Raw genomic sequence first — 16,102 nt, 5'->3', positions numbered from 1 at the left:
TACAAATGCGTTCATGATATGACATGAAAATAGGGGAATAGGCTATGTGTAGTTTTGCTGAATGTCAGTTCTATCACCGTCCTATTCCAAAGATCATATTGTGGATTTATGAAATCTCTCTCAAAATCTTGTTATGTCTGTGCCCTTCTCATTATCTCCCCTTGGGTCTCACTCACTGTATATAGTGGGATGGAAAAAAAGCAGCTGTTTCATACACTAAGTCACTCTAACAAGGCTTTTGTCTCATGAGAGCCTCTGGCAGAGATTCGCCCAACCTTTAAAACACAGATAAAACTCTTAAAGGGCCACTGTCGGCCTGTCAAACACCAGGTGAATTAAGGATAAATCAGGACGGTACATCTCACCACAAATCTCCTCAAACAAGCGCTCTGAACGCGTTTCCGTGGCAACACAGTTGCTTCAGTTGCCGTGGCAGTGGGGAAAGTTCACATGTAATGCTTTTTGGCAGCAGCGCATCCCTTCAGTTCTCATCCACTGTCCTCTTTCAGCACACTGCCCATGGTCATACGTGCACACACACGTTACGCACACATCCTCTAACTGGAGCAACGGCGGACCCGAGCACCAGGGCTGGGATGGGGAAGGAGCTATGAGCTGCCCAGCGCAGCGTAGATTAGGCCTCTTATGTAACAGCCCTGTAGAGGGAATAATGGCCCAGTTCTTCAGAGAGCAGAACAAATGATGCTCGGTGAGTGATGAACCTGGAAGATATCTCATCTTGACTTTACATACAGTACTGAACAAATGATGTTCGGTGAGTGATGAACCTGGAAGATATCTCATCTTGACTTTACATACAGTACTGAACAAATGATGCTCGGTGAGTGATGAACCTGGAAGATATCTCATCTTGACTTTACATACAGTACTGAACAAATGATGCTCGGTGAGTGATGAACCTGGAAGATATCTCATCTTGACTTTACATACAGTACTGAACAAATGATGTTCGGTGAGTGATGAGTCTGCAAGATATCTTATCATGAACATACACAGTGCTGCATCTATCCCTTCTACCCCATCCCATCTACACCTGCAGGTGCCATCTCATTTGTCAACATTACCACATAGGGTCACAGATAATCTGTTGGGATTATCGACTGAAAACAGTCTGAAAATATACTTTTAAATGGTGAATGAAACACCATATAGATGACAGCTAATAAAAAAAAACACCAGAAGAGAACAAAGAGAGGAAGAAAAGAGAGAGATGTGTTGATGCTACGTGAACTTGAGCCTGTACCAGTGAACCACCAATCAAAGACAAAACTGCTTTTGAAAATGGGTTAATGCTAATGTTTCCTAATAACTGACTCCAACATTTCCCATTTAAGATTTGGACAGTATCACTGATAGAATTTCTGCTTCACTTTATCAGAGCCCTTTTTTCCCATTCTCTGTATGCCATACTGTATTTTGGCAAGGGAGATGGTGTTGATGGAACAGAATCAAGTGACTTTAGTTCACTCCCACATATTTAGGGCTTTCTGTCTGCAACTGAGATCTCTCTGAACAGGGAGAAATTAAAGTCCATACGATTTGCAAGACGACAGCTCATATTGCCTGTCTCCCTGTGAAACTCATTATTACTCCTTAATTACTGACTTTGCCTCAAGGTGCAAAACATAAATAAGAAACACTCAGCTTCTTTGTACTGAGTACGCCTGCGCATAGATAAAGACCGGACAGTTATATGAGAGAAATATACTGTATAATCTCCATCAACAAGAATGAATGATTGACAGAGAGTAGTGGGAATGACAATCATTATAACTGCCTGAGGAAAGATGAGGAGATATTACAGATACATGGAAGATGGGAAGAGGGGACAGCAGAATGGATGTTGTGGAGAAATGTCTACTCTGTTTCTTCAGGGTCCTCAGTGATTCTGACTCATGGCTGAGTCACTGCTCAAGCAGCAGCCGGTGCTTCAGTGTGCATGAATCTTTTACTGATCAAGAGATCTATTCTCTCACTGATCTATTCTCTCTTCATTTTTCTGCTCGGTCTGACTGTGGCTGTCTTCTGTCCTCTACATAGAAACGCTTTCTTTTAAACACTTGGAAGACATGACCTGCTGTATGTCACATGCTACATTGTATGCTCACATGCACACACACACACACACACACACACACACACACACACACACAATGCAGAGGCTCAGTGTATAGGTTAAGCTGTGTTGGTTGTAATGTCAAATGCAGGAATTTCATTTTACTCTACCCTTGAAAAAGGGCAGACCAATTCAGTTCACTTCTATATGTGTAGCATTTTAAAAGCATTTCTACAAAGCTGATTTCCTCTAATAGAAGGATGAATTTGGGATGATTTGCAATTGCTGAAGTAGCAGAGACTGTGATACAAGGGACATGCAGCGAGAACAGCTCTAAGAGGATTTAGAAGACCTGAGCACAGCGGAGTATTCCAAGTACGTGGTTTAGTGAGAAACCTGGGTAAGTTAACTCAGAGTAAGTGGTAAACCTCCTACAACAAGAGCCCTATGGCATTGTTTTGCTAGGAGAATGAAGCCATACAGCTTTACCGGTGTCGTTAAAGGTGTGAAAGCGGTAACAGAAAATTCATCCGGCGGTTTCGTGTAGACGTAGCCTTAGTTACCCAGGTTTGTCACTACTTGGAATAGCCCCCAGAGTTACTAATGTCGACATGAACTCTTTGTGGAGTTGGCGGGCTGCTGACCAAAGCGTTAGGATAGTATAGAGTGAGCCTGGGGCTGAGGTGGATTGTGTTACCATGGCTCACACAGAGCAGCCCGGCCGGCAGAATTAACAGGGAGAGGAGCCAAGAGGAAACGGCTCCACTAATATCAATAAATAATATTGATGATAATAATAATTAATTATTAATAATAATAATTGCCAATAAACAAGTCTGATATCCCCACTGGAATGGCTCTATTGTGGCTCCTAGTTAGATAACACACATCAAAAACAGTCTGAATGGAGACATGTTTTTCTACCTGCTGTAAAATGAGCATAAAAGGCTGACTCTCGCAGGTCTGTGCTCATTGTGCTATCACCAGCAAAGATAGTGGGATGAAACAACAACACACTAAGGAGTTTATGGCATGTAGCAAATGGTGAAGGACAACTTTGGTACAAAACATTCGCCTGGCCATGCCCACCTAGAATCTCCTTTCAGTGAGATACTAGTCTGACGCATAACAATATAGGATTTATATGTATATATACAGTATATATATTTCCCTCACACACCAGGGAGGAGGGGCCAAACAGTGACAAATGGGGATGACACCATAGTTTAGAAAAGTGGCTGTGGTTAGTGGTAGCAGCAATGCCCCTGAAACATAAAACATTTAAATTTATGTACAACAAAGATAGGCCTACATACATTTTTTCCTGACTGCCGATGAAATTTATTATCAATTAGGAATCCCTGATCAATGTGATTGGTTAGGTTGGACCAATGATTTCAAAGTTAACACAAAGTCTTTGGCTTTTCCAATCATAAGAGAGTGAGTCTGTTATATACCAGGCTAACAAAATGTAACTTATCTTGTTATATATGTGATGTTTAAATGTGTCAGATGCCATATTCTTGCCTGGTGTCTGTTTGGCAGTTTATATGATATTAAAGCCACATTTCATATTGTGTACAGCAGAAAATGGTATCTACTCAAGCATAGTTCAATCAAGTGGGGTTCTGTGGGGATTACAGAGTTCAATATAGACTACTTGTAGGGTCCAGTCAGGAGTACACCCACCTGTTGTAATTCCCCTCCTGTTTTAACATCCCCACAAACAGAGGGAATTATGTAGCCTAGAAACCTAGAAGTACCCTGGGTCTGGCTCGTCAGGCTAGGAATTATGGGTAATGCAGTGAGTTTCAGTATCTGTATCCAAGTATCAGTTTTTATCAAAACTGGTTCAATTTCAACATGTAATAAAATAGTTGTCATTACTCTGAACAAACAGTAAATGTTTTGGCACAATCATGCAATTGGTTGTGAACTATTATCTGCTGTTTATTATGTCATCAATTATGCAAATGCATTTTTATTGAATAATCTGACCTGATGTCTCAGCATTTTGAACAATGGCTCTAGGACTTGTCCTTCTGATGGGACTGACATGTTACAGTTTTTCCTCAGTTACTATGGATTCTTCAAATTGTCATTAAAGGAGATCAGATTCCAAAAATAATTCAGTGGAAATGCATGGATTCCAGTTTCTTCCAGTAGCAGCAACTGGAATCCATGCATTTCCACTGAATTATTTTTGGAATCTGATCCCTTATCATACCTGTTAATTTTACTTGTCGCCGAATTTATCGCGGACTAAATTCAAGATGGCTGCAAACGCTTAAACTACTGTCTGTATAAATCGTCTTGTAAGTAAACTACCAGTGCTTTTTCAAAGTTCTCAATGTCTCGTTTTAAATGTCAGGGCCCTCGGAAGTCTACCAATGAAGTGTGGAGATACATTGAGCCTCGTAAATGGGTGTAAAACAGTGATTTATTTGCATGGCTAGCCCCATGCCGAAGCACCACTATTGAAAAAGCTGTTGGTAGCATCGGCTAACTAGCGCCAGATATTGGAGTGCAGGGGACAAGCCGAGATGGGCTATGAGACATACGTTCACACTCGGTATCATGTTTCAATACACTTTAAGTCAATATCACAACAGTAATTTCTCGATTTATACAAACTGCACTACACAGTGGATTACCTACAAAAGCCTATAGTTTTTTTTTCCCAAAAAGCTTAGTTTATATCTCAAAAACTTCTGAAGTGTCTGTTATGTCGACCAGTCATAAAAACTAGGTCTAATTCCAGACAATTCCTCAGTGGTTCCATGTTGGTGGAATGAGTTGCCCAGTGCTCTCTGTTCCTGTGGTAGTTTTGGGTCGTTTAAGAGGGGTCTAAAAAAATTTCTGTTCAACATGTACTTAATTGTTTAAGCGCTTATGTGTTATGGTTTGTATAATATTGTTTTATTTTCATTAGGCTGTTGATTAATTTGACATTATTGTTTATTAGTTATATTCACCTTAATGTAGTCTTACCATGTCATTGTTTTTATATTATTGATTGAATGGACATTATTGTTTTATTATTGCTTATCCCCTCATTTTCATTGCTTATTTTATTAGGCTATTGATTGAATTGATATTGTTGTTTATTATTACTATTCTCCTTATTATATTTGACCAACATTCTAATCTGTTCCCTGTTCAATTTTAAATATTATGTTGTTTTGTATTTGTGTGTCGCTTTGGACAAAGGCGTCTGCCAAATCCATAACCATAACCATAACCATAAAAGCAGATATTTATGCCAATGAATATGTCAGTGACATCAGAAAGCCATGTCCTTGTGCCATTGTTTATGAACAAGAGAGTCCAAATGCGTAACCATGTCAATATAATGATTTACTCTCTAAGTGTTATGGGTTGTCATTTTGATGACAATGATTAAAATTACTTTTTTGTATGGATACAGTTACTGCCCTCTTTATTAGGTATACCTGGCTAGTCCCGGTATTGCACCTGTGTTTGCTTTCAAAACTAAATGTAATTTAATGTAAAAAAAAAAAAACCTGCCTTAAAGGAGATTTTTCACTTAGATCTCCTGTTCCACCACATCCCAAAGGGGCTCTAGCTCAGTTATCTAGCTGATAACTGTGGAGGCCATTTGGGCACAGTGTGTGTGATGATTTGAGCATTGTGACATGGTGTTTTATCCTGCTGGATGTTGCCATGAGATGGTACACAATGGTACACACTGTCATAAAGGGATGGGTGGGTGAGTGGGTAGGTGGGGACTGAATCTACTGAATCTACAAGGCTCAGATAAGACCTGCGACTTGCTCATGTTGAAGCGAATGTCTCAGGTCACATGACCTTTCCTAGCCCTGAATGAACCTTGTGACACACACACATTCTCTCTCTCTTTCTCTTTCTCACACACACACACACACTCTCTCTCTCTCACACACACACACCCACACACACACACACACAAACACACACACACACACACACACACACACACACACACACACACACTTAATTTGAAACAAAAAGAGGATTACTAACACCACATGACTCTTTGAGACGTTGTAACACCTGCTCAGTGTTGCCAAAACGTCACTCTGTCTCTCCCTATAAGCCACAAGCCACAAAATTCACAATAACCACAACATACACAATATTCTGGCTATTAGCAATGCATGTGCACTAATATACTTGATGGTAATTTTGATACCACAGATGAATAGAGACCCAGTCAGACCAATACTATGAAAAATCAGGAAGATCTGAGGAAAATCTGGAGTTTTGCGCATCAAGAGAGACATCATGACTTCACCTGAAGATCCATCAGCTGCTCTGACTAGACAAGGAAATAGTTAGGGTTTAAGTATTCTTCCAGGCTGACAGGAGATGCCGTTGGTCATCCCATCTCACGGACTACACTGAATCAGAATCTGAGTACTAGAAGCATACTTTTAGTGTCAAAGTGAACCACAAATGAGAAATGCAGAACATTAAACCACATATTGGACATAATGCAGAACATTAAACCACATATTGGAATATTGGAACATTGGACATAATGCTCTATTCCACTTTCTCTCAGTCCTCCTTTTCATCATTTCATCAAATCTGCCACTGGGAAATGCACAAAATGTAAATGATTATACAATTGTTTCATCAAAGTTAGTCAGATTCAAATAAGCAGGTACATGACTAGATTTAACTGATTTTTTCATAAATTATGAAAAATAGCTACACCACGACAATCAGAACAAGAGCTAGAAAACTGAAAATAATATATTTGGTCCATCCCCCTAAACTATCCAGAAACTAGTCTATATAATTTGGCCAAGAGGTTGGGATAATCCCATTGGTGTGCCACCTTTTCAGATTATCATCTGATTTAGAGGCATCAGGACATAAATCACATGTATATTTAAAAAAAGTTCTAAAGTACTCTCAAGTCCCCCTTTAAAAGACTTGAAGCCTTAAACACCAAACAATAGCACAAATCTGATTGAATCCAAATGAGCCTACTAATAACTGAGAGTAGTGCAGTAATTGTGTCTCTTTACCATGTATATAATTTCTAAGCAAATCTGAATATAAAACCAAAACACATAAGAAATGTCTCTCAACAATTCTCAAATTGAACCCAATAAAGGAAATTAATCAAATTAAACAACATGGTTACATGCATAAAAGTGGCTTTGACTGTATTGATTTCTCACAGGGTGTGAAGAAAAGTTTACATACCACAGAGTACCAGTGATAAAACAATAACAAAATAGCTCAAGGGGAAAAAGAAACAATAGACAAAAGAAAAAAGGAGTAGAGTCTGTAAAGGCTCTCCCTTTTTTACCACCGATTGGACCTGAAACAAAACACAGAGATAGACATATCTGGGCACAAGGTCCCAGTAGTACTTCCTAAGTTTCAGCTAACATTATTAAAAAGATTCCAATTGCAATACTGCTATGGGCAGTCACCAAATTAGTAAAAGCAATGAAATATAAATTCACATGATCTGTTATTCTTCATGGATACTTTTTTTTGTGTGCCTCATATCAAGACTATGTTTAATATACAGCAAAGCTAAATTATCTGACCCTTTTTTCCATACTGTTTAAAGCAGGCCTAAGGGGATGTTTTAAAGAACTTGGTTAGAACTTTAAACATATTTTATTTAATTGCATTACTGTTTCCAAAATAATTGTAAACAATGTAGCTTTTAAATTGTATAGTATGTATGTCATCATACCACATTATCATCTTGATACTGGTTTGCATAGCTGCAAAAACAGTTGTAAAAACCCTTTCCATGTCAACGATGAGAAAAAAACATGCTAACATGTTAATTATGCTAACCATGTGACTCAGCTAACTTAGCTAATCATTTTTAGCAGTTAGGCTAAATTGCTAATGGTGCTAACTATGCTAAGAATGTTAATTATGCTAACTAGCTAACTAGCTAGTGAAGACTTTTATTTTGAAACAGTTGAAGGCAGAGGATACAGTTGATGGGAGTCATAGTTGACTGACAGTTACAACAGTTGAACAGTTGGCAATAGTTGAACAGTTAAAAAGTTGGATAGTTTAAAGGGACTTTTATTTTGAAACAGTTGTGGGCATTAGTAGTCTTAACAGAGCCAGTTTGTATGCTTAAAGCCTGAGACAGAGTACGGTTTAAAAGTTAAATGTAGATAGTGTAATGGATGTTGATAGACAGAAAGTTGAATGGATGTAGATAGGCAGATTGTTTAATGGATGTTGATGGATAGTTTAATAGGTGGATGAGTGAATGGTTTGAAGAGGATGAATGGATAGAAAGTTGGATGGAATGTGCCTTATATCCTTGTAGAATGGAGAAACACAGAGAGTTGGCCTAGTTCAATAGAAAGCAGTTGATACAGTGGAATCAGCTGGAAGTTGATACAGGTGCAAATCAAGTTAATTAGCCCATTGTGATGTCATCAGCCTAATGTTAAGTCTATGGTGAAATTTTGAGTAGTTTTTAATTAATAGTTTAAAAAGTATAAAAGTTACATAGTTGAAAAATACAAAGCCCAGATGTCCTAAGTAAGACCTACGTAACATAGTTTGAATGAAGTTTCTACGTTAAACGGTTGAAGCTGCATTAACTGCGTTAGAAGAAGAAAAATAAGAAGAAGAAGAAGAAGAAGAAGCCAAGGAAGAACAGCACAGTGTATTTTCATGCACTGTAACTAGAAAAGCATTTCCTGAAGGAAATACAGTGCATGAAAATGCAAAACATATGATGTAAAATATCATACAGAGTAAAAAAAACTATATTGGTTGCTAGGTAGATGAGGTTTAATATAGTTAGAATGACTGAACAGTTAAATAGGTGGATAGTTTAAATGGTTAAATTATTTGCTAGGTAGATGAGGTTTAATATAGTTGGAATGACTGAACAGTTAAATAGGTGGATAGTTTAAATGGTTAAATTATTTGCTAGGTATGAGGTTTAATATAGTTGGCATGACTGAACAGTTAAATAGGTGGATAGTTTAAATGGTTAAATTATTTGCTAGGTAGATGAGGTTTAAAATAGTTGGAATGACTGAACAGTTAAATAGGTGGATAGTTTAAATGGTTAAATTATTTAGGTAGATAGTTGACGATAACTGACAGTTGGAATGGCTCTAATGCTAGCAGTTATGTTAACTATGTTAACAAAGATAATAATGTTAACCAAGTTACTTAACTTACTTAATGTTAATTTAGCTAATTTTTTCTAGCAGTTTTTTTTAAATGCTAATAATGTTAATGCTGTTAACTATGTTAACAATGCTAACTATGTGACTCAGCTAACTTAGCTAATAATTTATAGCAGTTATGCTAAAATACTAAGAATGTTAACATTCTAACCATGTGACCAGAGACGGTTGATAAAGCGAGACGATTCATAAGAGGGTAAATTCTGGCACGTTGTGACGTGGGGTTTGAAGCTGTCACGCCCATTTAGGAGTCTAGCGGGAGGTCCAGTGTCTATGTATTCCTATGGGAGAAATGAACATTTTCACGGAATATGACCAATCCCTTAGCCCTACATTCAGCGATGTAAGTTTTGAACCCATTTTCTAGAAGCCACATGTCTCCCTAACATTCCGACCTTGAAATTGTATTTTCCAACAAAACAAATAAAGACAAAAATAGCTTTGTTCGTGATCTGTCACTGTCTCCTCAAAGCTCTGGTGCACAGCCACCTGTTCTCAGAGGCTCTAGACTCAGAGATGGTTGATAAACTAACCTAACATATTTTTTGCTAGAACTAGTAGGCTACCACAAAGTTGCTGAATATATGTTATTTCAGGTTTGTTTGCAACAATATATAAGTTTAACCAAAGTTCTTAGCTGCTAGCTTGCTAGCGAACATTCCCATTCACTTTCCGTTTACTATGCTAACGTTAGCTAGCTAGCTAGCTAGCTCGGTTAACGGGGCAAAATGAAATTATTCATTCCAATGGAGAAAAGAGTGTTTCATTGGCATCACACACAAACAATGACTGTAAAATAGTATGCAAAATTATATGCATATGTTATTATTGCTTATTCAGAGAAAAGTTTATGTTTTGACACGCCTATTTAGGAGTCCGGAACTAGTGCCATTTCGTTCCATTGGTGAATCGTCTTATGATTCATCTTAGTTAACTATAGAATCTTTGATGTGACTTAGCTATCTTAGCTATTCATTTTTAGCAGTTATGCTAACAATGTTAACTATGCTAAAATGTTAACTATGATAACCATGTTACTTAGCTAACTTAGCTAATGTTTTCTAATAGTTTTGTCAAAAATGATAACTATGCTAACAATACTAACTAGCATGTTAACAATGTTAACTATGCTAACCATGTGACTTAGCTAACCTAGCTAATCATTTTTAGTAGTTATGCTAACTATGCTAACTAGCATGCTAACATGTTAACTATGCTAACCATGTTCTTAGTTACTTAGCTAACTTAGCTAATCATTTTTAGCAGTTTTGCTAAAACTGCTAACAATGTTAGCAATGTTAATATGCTAACTATGCTAACCATGCTAACTAGCTATAGTGGGTAGGAGTCATAGTTGATGACAAGTAACAATTACAATGGCTGAACAGTTAAAAAGTTCAGTAGTTTAAAGGGTTAATTTGTTTAACAGTGAAATATTGTAGTGAGGACAGTTTTTTGCAGAGGAAGCAGTTGAACAGGATGTGTAGTTTTAATAGGGCCAGTTTGTAGATAGATAGATAGATAGATAGATACTTTATTAATCCCCAGGAGAAATTCAAGGTCTCAGCAGCATACAGACAACACATACACATTCTTTAACAGCAGAAAAAGTAATTAAAGTATATAATATAAAAACACAACTAAGCAATAAGGACAGTAGAAGATAAAGAATATACTAAATATACTAAAATACAAATTATACTAACTAACACTTAATCTAAATCAATTCTAAAAACAGTATCCACATAGTGGTGATTAATCAATCAGAGGCGCTTGCAATGACAGGCAGGGACTGAGCCTGTGATTCTCTGTGCATAGTAAGGTAAGGTAAGGTGCTCTGTGTGAATGAGTGTCATGGTGATAGTGGTCATGGTGATAGTGCAAATGAGTAAGTCCAACAGTGCAACAATGCAGAAATAAAGTCTATATATCTATATATTTAATTATTTTAAGAAAAGGTAAAAGTGTGCCCACAGTTCGGCTGTGGCATGGAGGGAGGGGTTATGCATATGTGCTAATGTGCTAATATAGCACGCAAACAGTGAGGCAGAAAGACAGTGGTAAAAGTGGCTAGTGGACAGACAGTATCCAAACATGGAGGGGGTGAAGAGGCAGACAGACTATGCAGAGAAGTCTATCTCTCCTCTTCCCTTAAGTGAAGTATTGAACAGTTCAATGGCCCTGGGGACAAATGACTTTCTCAGTCTGTCTGTTGTGCAAGGCAGTGAGCGAAGTCTCCAGCTGATCAGGCTCTTCTGCTTAACAATAGTGCTGTGGAGTGGGTGACAGTCATTGTCCAAGATGTTGATCAGTTTGTTCAGGGTCCTTTTGTCAGATAGTGAAGTGATGCACTCCAGTTCAGCTCCCACTACAGAGCCAGCTTTCCTTACCAGCCTGTCAATTAAGCCCGCATCCTTCTTCCTTGTGCTTCCTCCCCAGCATACTACTGCATAGAAGAGGACGCTGGCAACAACAGACTGGTAGAACATCCTGAGGAGCTTGCTGCACACATTGAAGGGCCGCAGCCTCCTCAGGAAGTACAGCCTGCTCTGCCCTTTCTTGTAGAGTGTATCAGTGTTGGCTGACCAGTCCAGTTTATTGTCCAGGTGGAGACCCAGATACTTGTAGGTGCTTACCACCTCCACATTGACCCCATCAATGTGGACTGGCAACAGAGTGGGCTTAGACCTGCGGAAATCCACCACCATCTCCTTGGTCTTTGAAGTGTTGAGTTGAAGATGATTGAGTTTGCACCATTGCACAAAGTCCTCCACCAGGCTCCTGTACTCCTCCTCCTGCCCGTTCCTGATACACCCCACAATTGCAGTATCATCAGAAAACTTCTGCATGTGGCATGACTCGGTGTTGTAGCAGAAGTCAGATGTGTACAGGGTGAACAGGACTCAAGAGAGCACAGTTCCCTGTGGCGCTCCGGTGCTGCTGCTCGGTCAGGTAATCTGTAATCCAGGTTACCAGGTGAGTGTCCACACCCATCTGCAAGAGTTTGTCTCCCAATCTGAGGGGTTGGATGGTGTTAAAAGCACTTGAGAAATCAAAGAACATGATTCTCACAGCACTTTTCCCCTTGTCTAGGTGGGAATGTGTCCTGTGTAGAAGATAAGTGATGGCATTGTCCACGCCCACTTTCTCCTGGTATGCAAACTGTAACGGGTCTAGTGCATGGCGTACCTGGGGTCTGAGCATACCTACTGTAAGACCAATTGCTCCATTGTCTTCATCACATGTGATGTAAGAGCGACAGGTCTGTAGTCATTAAGCTTACTAGGGTGTGGCTTCTTAGGGACAGGGGTGAGACATGATGTCTTCCACAGTGTTGGAACTTGTCCAAGGCGTAGGCTCAAATTGAAGATGTGCTTCAGTGGCTCCCCCAGTTCAGCAGCACAGGCCTTGAGTAGCCTTGGACACAGTCTGTCATTGCTGCGCAATTTCTTTAGTTGGGCTGTCACTTAATCTGTTGTAATGGTGAGGTGTGTAAGGGGAGGGGAGGGGGAGGGGTGCATCTGGGATCTGTGTGTCTGATGGCTGTTGACTGAGGTCGTTGTCACCTCATTGTTCGTCATCGCCATGTGGGGGAGGGGTGCAAAATCCAGTGATGGTGGGGGTACGATAGCCTGTGATGATGGAGGTGAGTGTTGCACTGGTATTGAGGGGGTGTGGGGGTGGGGGCTGGGGGATGGTGGACAGACCACCGCCATTGGAGCTGGAGCAGGGCAGTCAAACCTGTTGTAGAAGTGGTTCAACTGGTTCGCCCTGTCCAGGTCCCCCTCCACAGAGCTGCTGTTCTTCTTCAGGCCAGTGATAACCTTCATGCAGTCCCATGTCTCCTTCAAGTTGTTTTCCTGCAACTTCTGTTCCACCTTCCTTCTGTAGTCCTCCTTAGCCTCCTTCAGCTTGAATTTAAGTTCCCCTTGCACGCGCCTCAGCTCTGCCATGTCCCCCTCTCTGAACGCCATCTTTTTCCTGTTAAGAAGGGTCTTGACATTGCTGGTTATCCAAGGCTCGTTGTTGGGAAAGCAGCGTACAGTTCTGGTGGGAACAACAATGTCCATGCAGAAGTTCAGGTAGTCAGTTGTGCACTGTGTGACCTCCTCTAAATCCTCACCATTCTGTAACACACTCCAGTCAGTGCACTCATAGCAGTCTCTCAGAGCCTCATCCGCTTCAGGTGTCCACTTCCTGAAGGTGCGTGTGGCAACTGGTAGCCTCTGTACTTTGGGCTTGCACATTGGCTGGAGATGAATGAGGTTGTGGTCTGACTTTCCCAGTGGGGGGAGGGGGTTTGCACTGTATGCATCCCTCACGTTTGCATACATGAGGTCTATTGTCCTGTTTTTCCTTGTAGGGCAGTCAACATACTGGTAGAAATTTGTGAGTGTGGAATCCACTGTTATGTGATTGAAGTCGCCAGAGATCACAAAAAAGGCGTCAGTGTGTAGGGTTGGTATTACGGTGTAATTGTAATTATTGGTGTAATTGTAATTATTGGTGTAATGGTATTTACCTTTCCCCCTCCCTGGAGCAAAGGTCATCATCGGACATGATGGAAAGCTAAGACAGCATGCCACTGTGTGCAGGCCCATGCAAAATCATTTGAAGTATTTGTTGTGTTTTACATGACCAATGCTATGGTAAACACTTATGCTTAGTGAAACTATTTTCTGTCTACCACAAATAAGTACAACCACACCAACGCTTCATTTTAAAGGGACACCAGGCAAGCCTGATGCTTTTTCTCTACGAAACTCCCCCTCGCTCGGTCTGAAGCTTTTTTTCTTTTCTTTGCGTCTTCCTTCAAGGGTTTTTGCTGCTTCTTCGCCGGCTCTGCCATTATACACACGTTTGCAACAATCTCTAGCGTTTCGTTAGCCTGCCTCTGTGCTGTAAACTGATCCTGCTTCGGTCGGCGGGTAAGATACACCGAACTTGCAAGTGGGATATTCTTCCTACAGGCAGTTGGGGCAGGCGAGAGAGCATTCATTCGCCCCGTAATGAGTCATTTAACCATATACCGACTTACGAAGATGATTAATTAACACGAAAACGTTGCCTGGTGTCTCTTTAATGGCATACAATCTTGAGAAGGTCATGCTGACTTAGTATGTCAGCTGAAGTTGTCAGCAGTTTATATCAATTAACATGTAGCTTTTAATCAATATGTAGCTCTTACAATCCATTTGAGACATCAAAGAGTTACTTATTTGCCTGTAAAATGAATGAGATGAAGTTGTGCTGAAGATATCTCAGCACTGACTTGCAAATGAACTGATGAGGAAGGACATTCTTCAGATGCCCCAGGGTTAAGATCATGCCCTTTCAATATGAGGCATGAGGAGGGTCAAACTGAACAAAGCAATTTGGTTGGGTTAGGGGAGGAGGGGCAGAACTGACCTTACATCCCGTTAAGGTTTAAGTAGAGGATGCACTAGAAGACAGAACAATGAGGTAAAATGAACAACCAGTTTCAGACCTAACATAATTATACAGAAATGAGAGTATAGTGCTTGTGTGATTGGGAAAGAATACATGCAAAATAAATAATAAGAATCATTTGATAGCCTGCTCACTTGTAGAATAGGCACTTGGGCAGCCGTGGCCCAGGCATGGCGCCAGGATTCCAGTTTTGGATGGGCCAGACCAATTGTGGGTGGGCCTTAAAAAAAACTTTATCAAATCACTGTTTAACCTAATGAAAATGACTGACTAATATACTGTTATATCATTTGTGCTTACATAATAGAGATTTGAATAGGTTGCTGCTCTTTAAATAGTTTGTTGCATTGTAAAAAGGACGGACGTACCTATCCTCGATCACTGTCCTTGGTTCTGACCAAATAAGAGCGCTTTGGAATCTCCATTACGCTCCATACCTGCTGGCTGTGCTTTAGCGCATCTCTCGAATAGACCTAAGGCCTATAGGCTGTAAAAGTGGGAATCTAATATTTCCCCCAAACATAGTTTAGTTCTGCTTGTATAACATGAGGTCGAATATTTAATTTGTTTTAGGTTTTCAACAATACAGATCAATCACACTGCCCGACAGTTTCAATCAATATGCAGGGCAGTTGAAAACATTCTGGGCTTAGCCCATAGAGTCTAATCGGTTTTCATAATTCCCATTTTGCCTGACTTGCTGCTCACTTTTCATAAATGAATCCACTGACTCAAGCCTCATTTGCACCACATTTATTGAATATTATGGACAATAATATTTTGACAATTAGAGGATGTAATGATATTTAGCTATCTTCACATTTTCTGTTTGCTATTAGAAACGAACTATATAGCCACCTAGCAGAGTGGCTTTTAAATAGCAATATGCATTATATGGTTTGTTATGCTTAGCTTAGGGAGAAGGGAACATTGAAGACTCACTAATTCGATTTTACAACTAGGCAAAGTAGGCCACCACTGTTTGGCCAGCTCCAGACTGTAGGCTAGAGGCTGATAACAAACCTGAACTTGTAGGCTAGTCTAAATGACGAGAACAGGATAACTCCACCACCACCTTGTTATTGAGGACTTCATGATTTCCTTGTAACGTAGGCCTATACCAAATATCAAATGCAAACAATGACATGCCCAACCTCGCGCGCGCACGTAGCCTACGTTCCAAATTATGTCTTATGGAAGGAACGTTCATGTTAAATCTGCTGCATGAAGAAGAGTGAGTTCACCCGTGTCCGCTTGTATGTTAAATACGTCCATCTCATCTCAAAGTTTCAACGCGCGATCGGAATAATGGTTTCATATTTGTTAGCTGTACAAAATACATTCGGGGCTGAAGCCCTGGCTAATTCAGCTG

The sequence above is a fragment of the Alosa alosa genome, chromosome 6 (genome assembly GCF_017589495.1).
Source record: "Alosa alosa isolate M-15738 ecotype Scorff River chromosome 6, AALO_Geno_1.1, whole genome shotgun sequence".
Classification (NCBI taxonomy): domain Eukaryota; kingdom Metazoa; phylum Chordata; class Actinopteri; order Clupeiformes; family Clupeidae; genus Alosa; species Alosa alosa.
The sequence above is the reverse complement of the archived record's forward strand: the minus strand, read 5'-3'. Positions refer to the sequence as shown.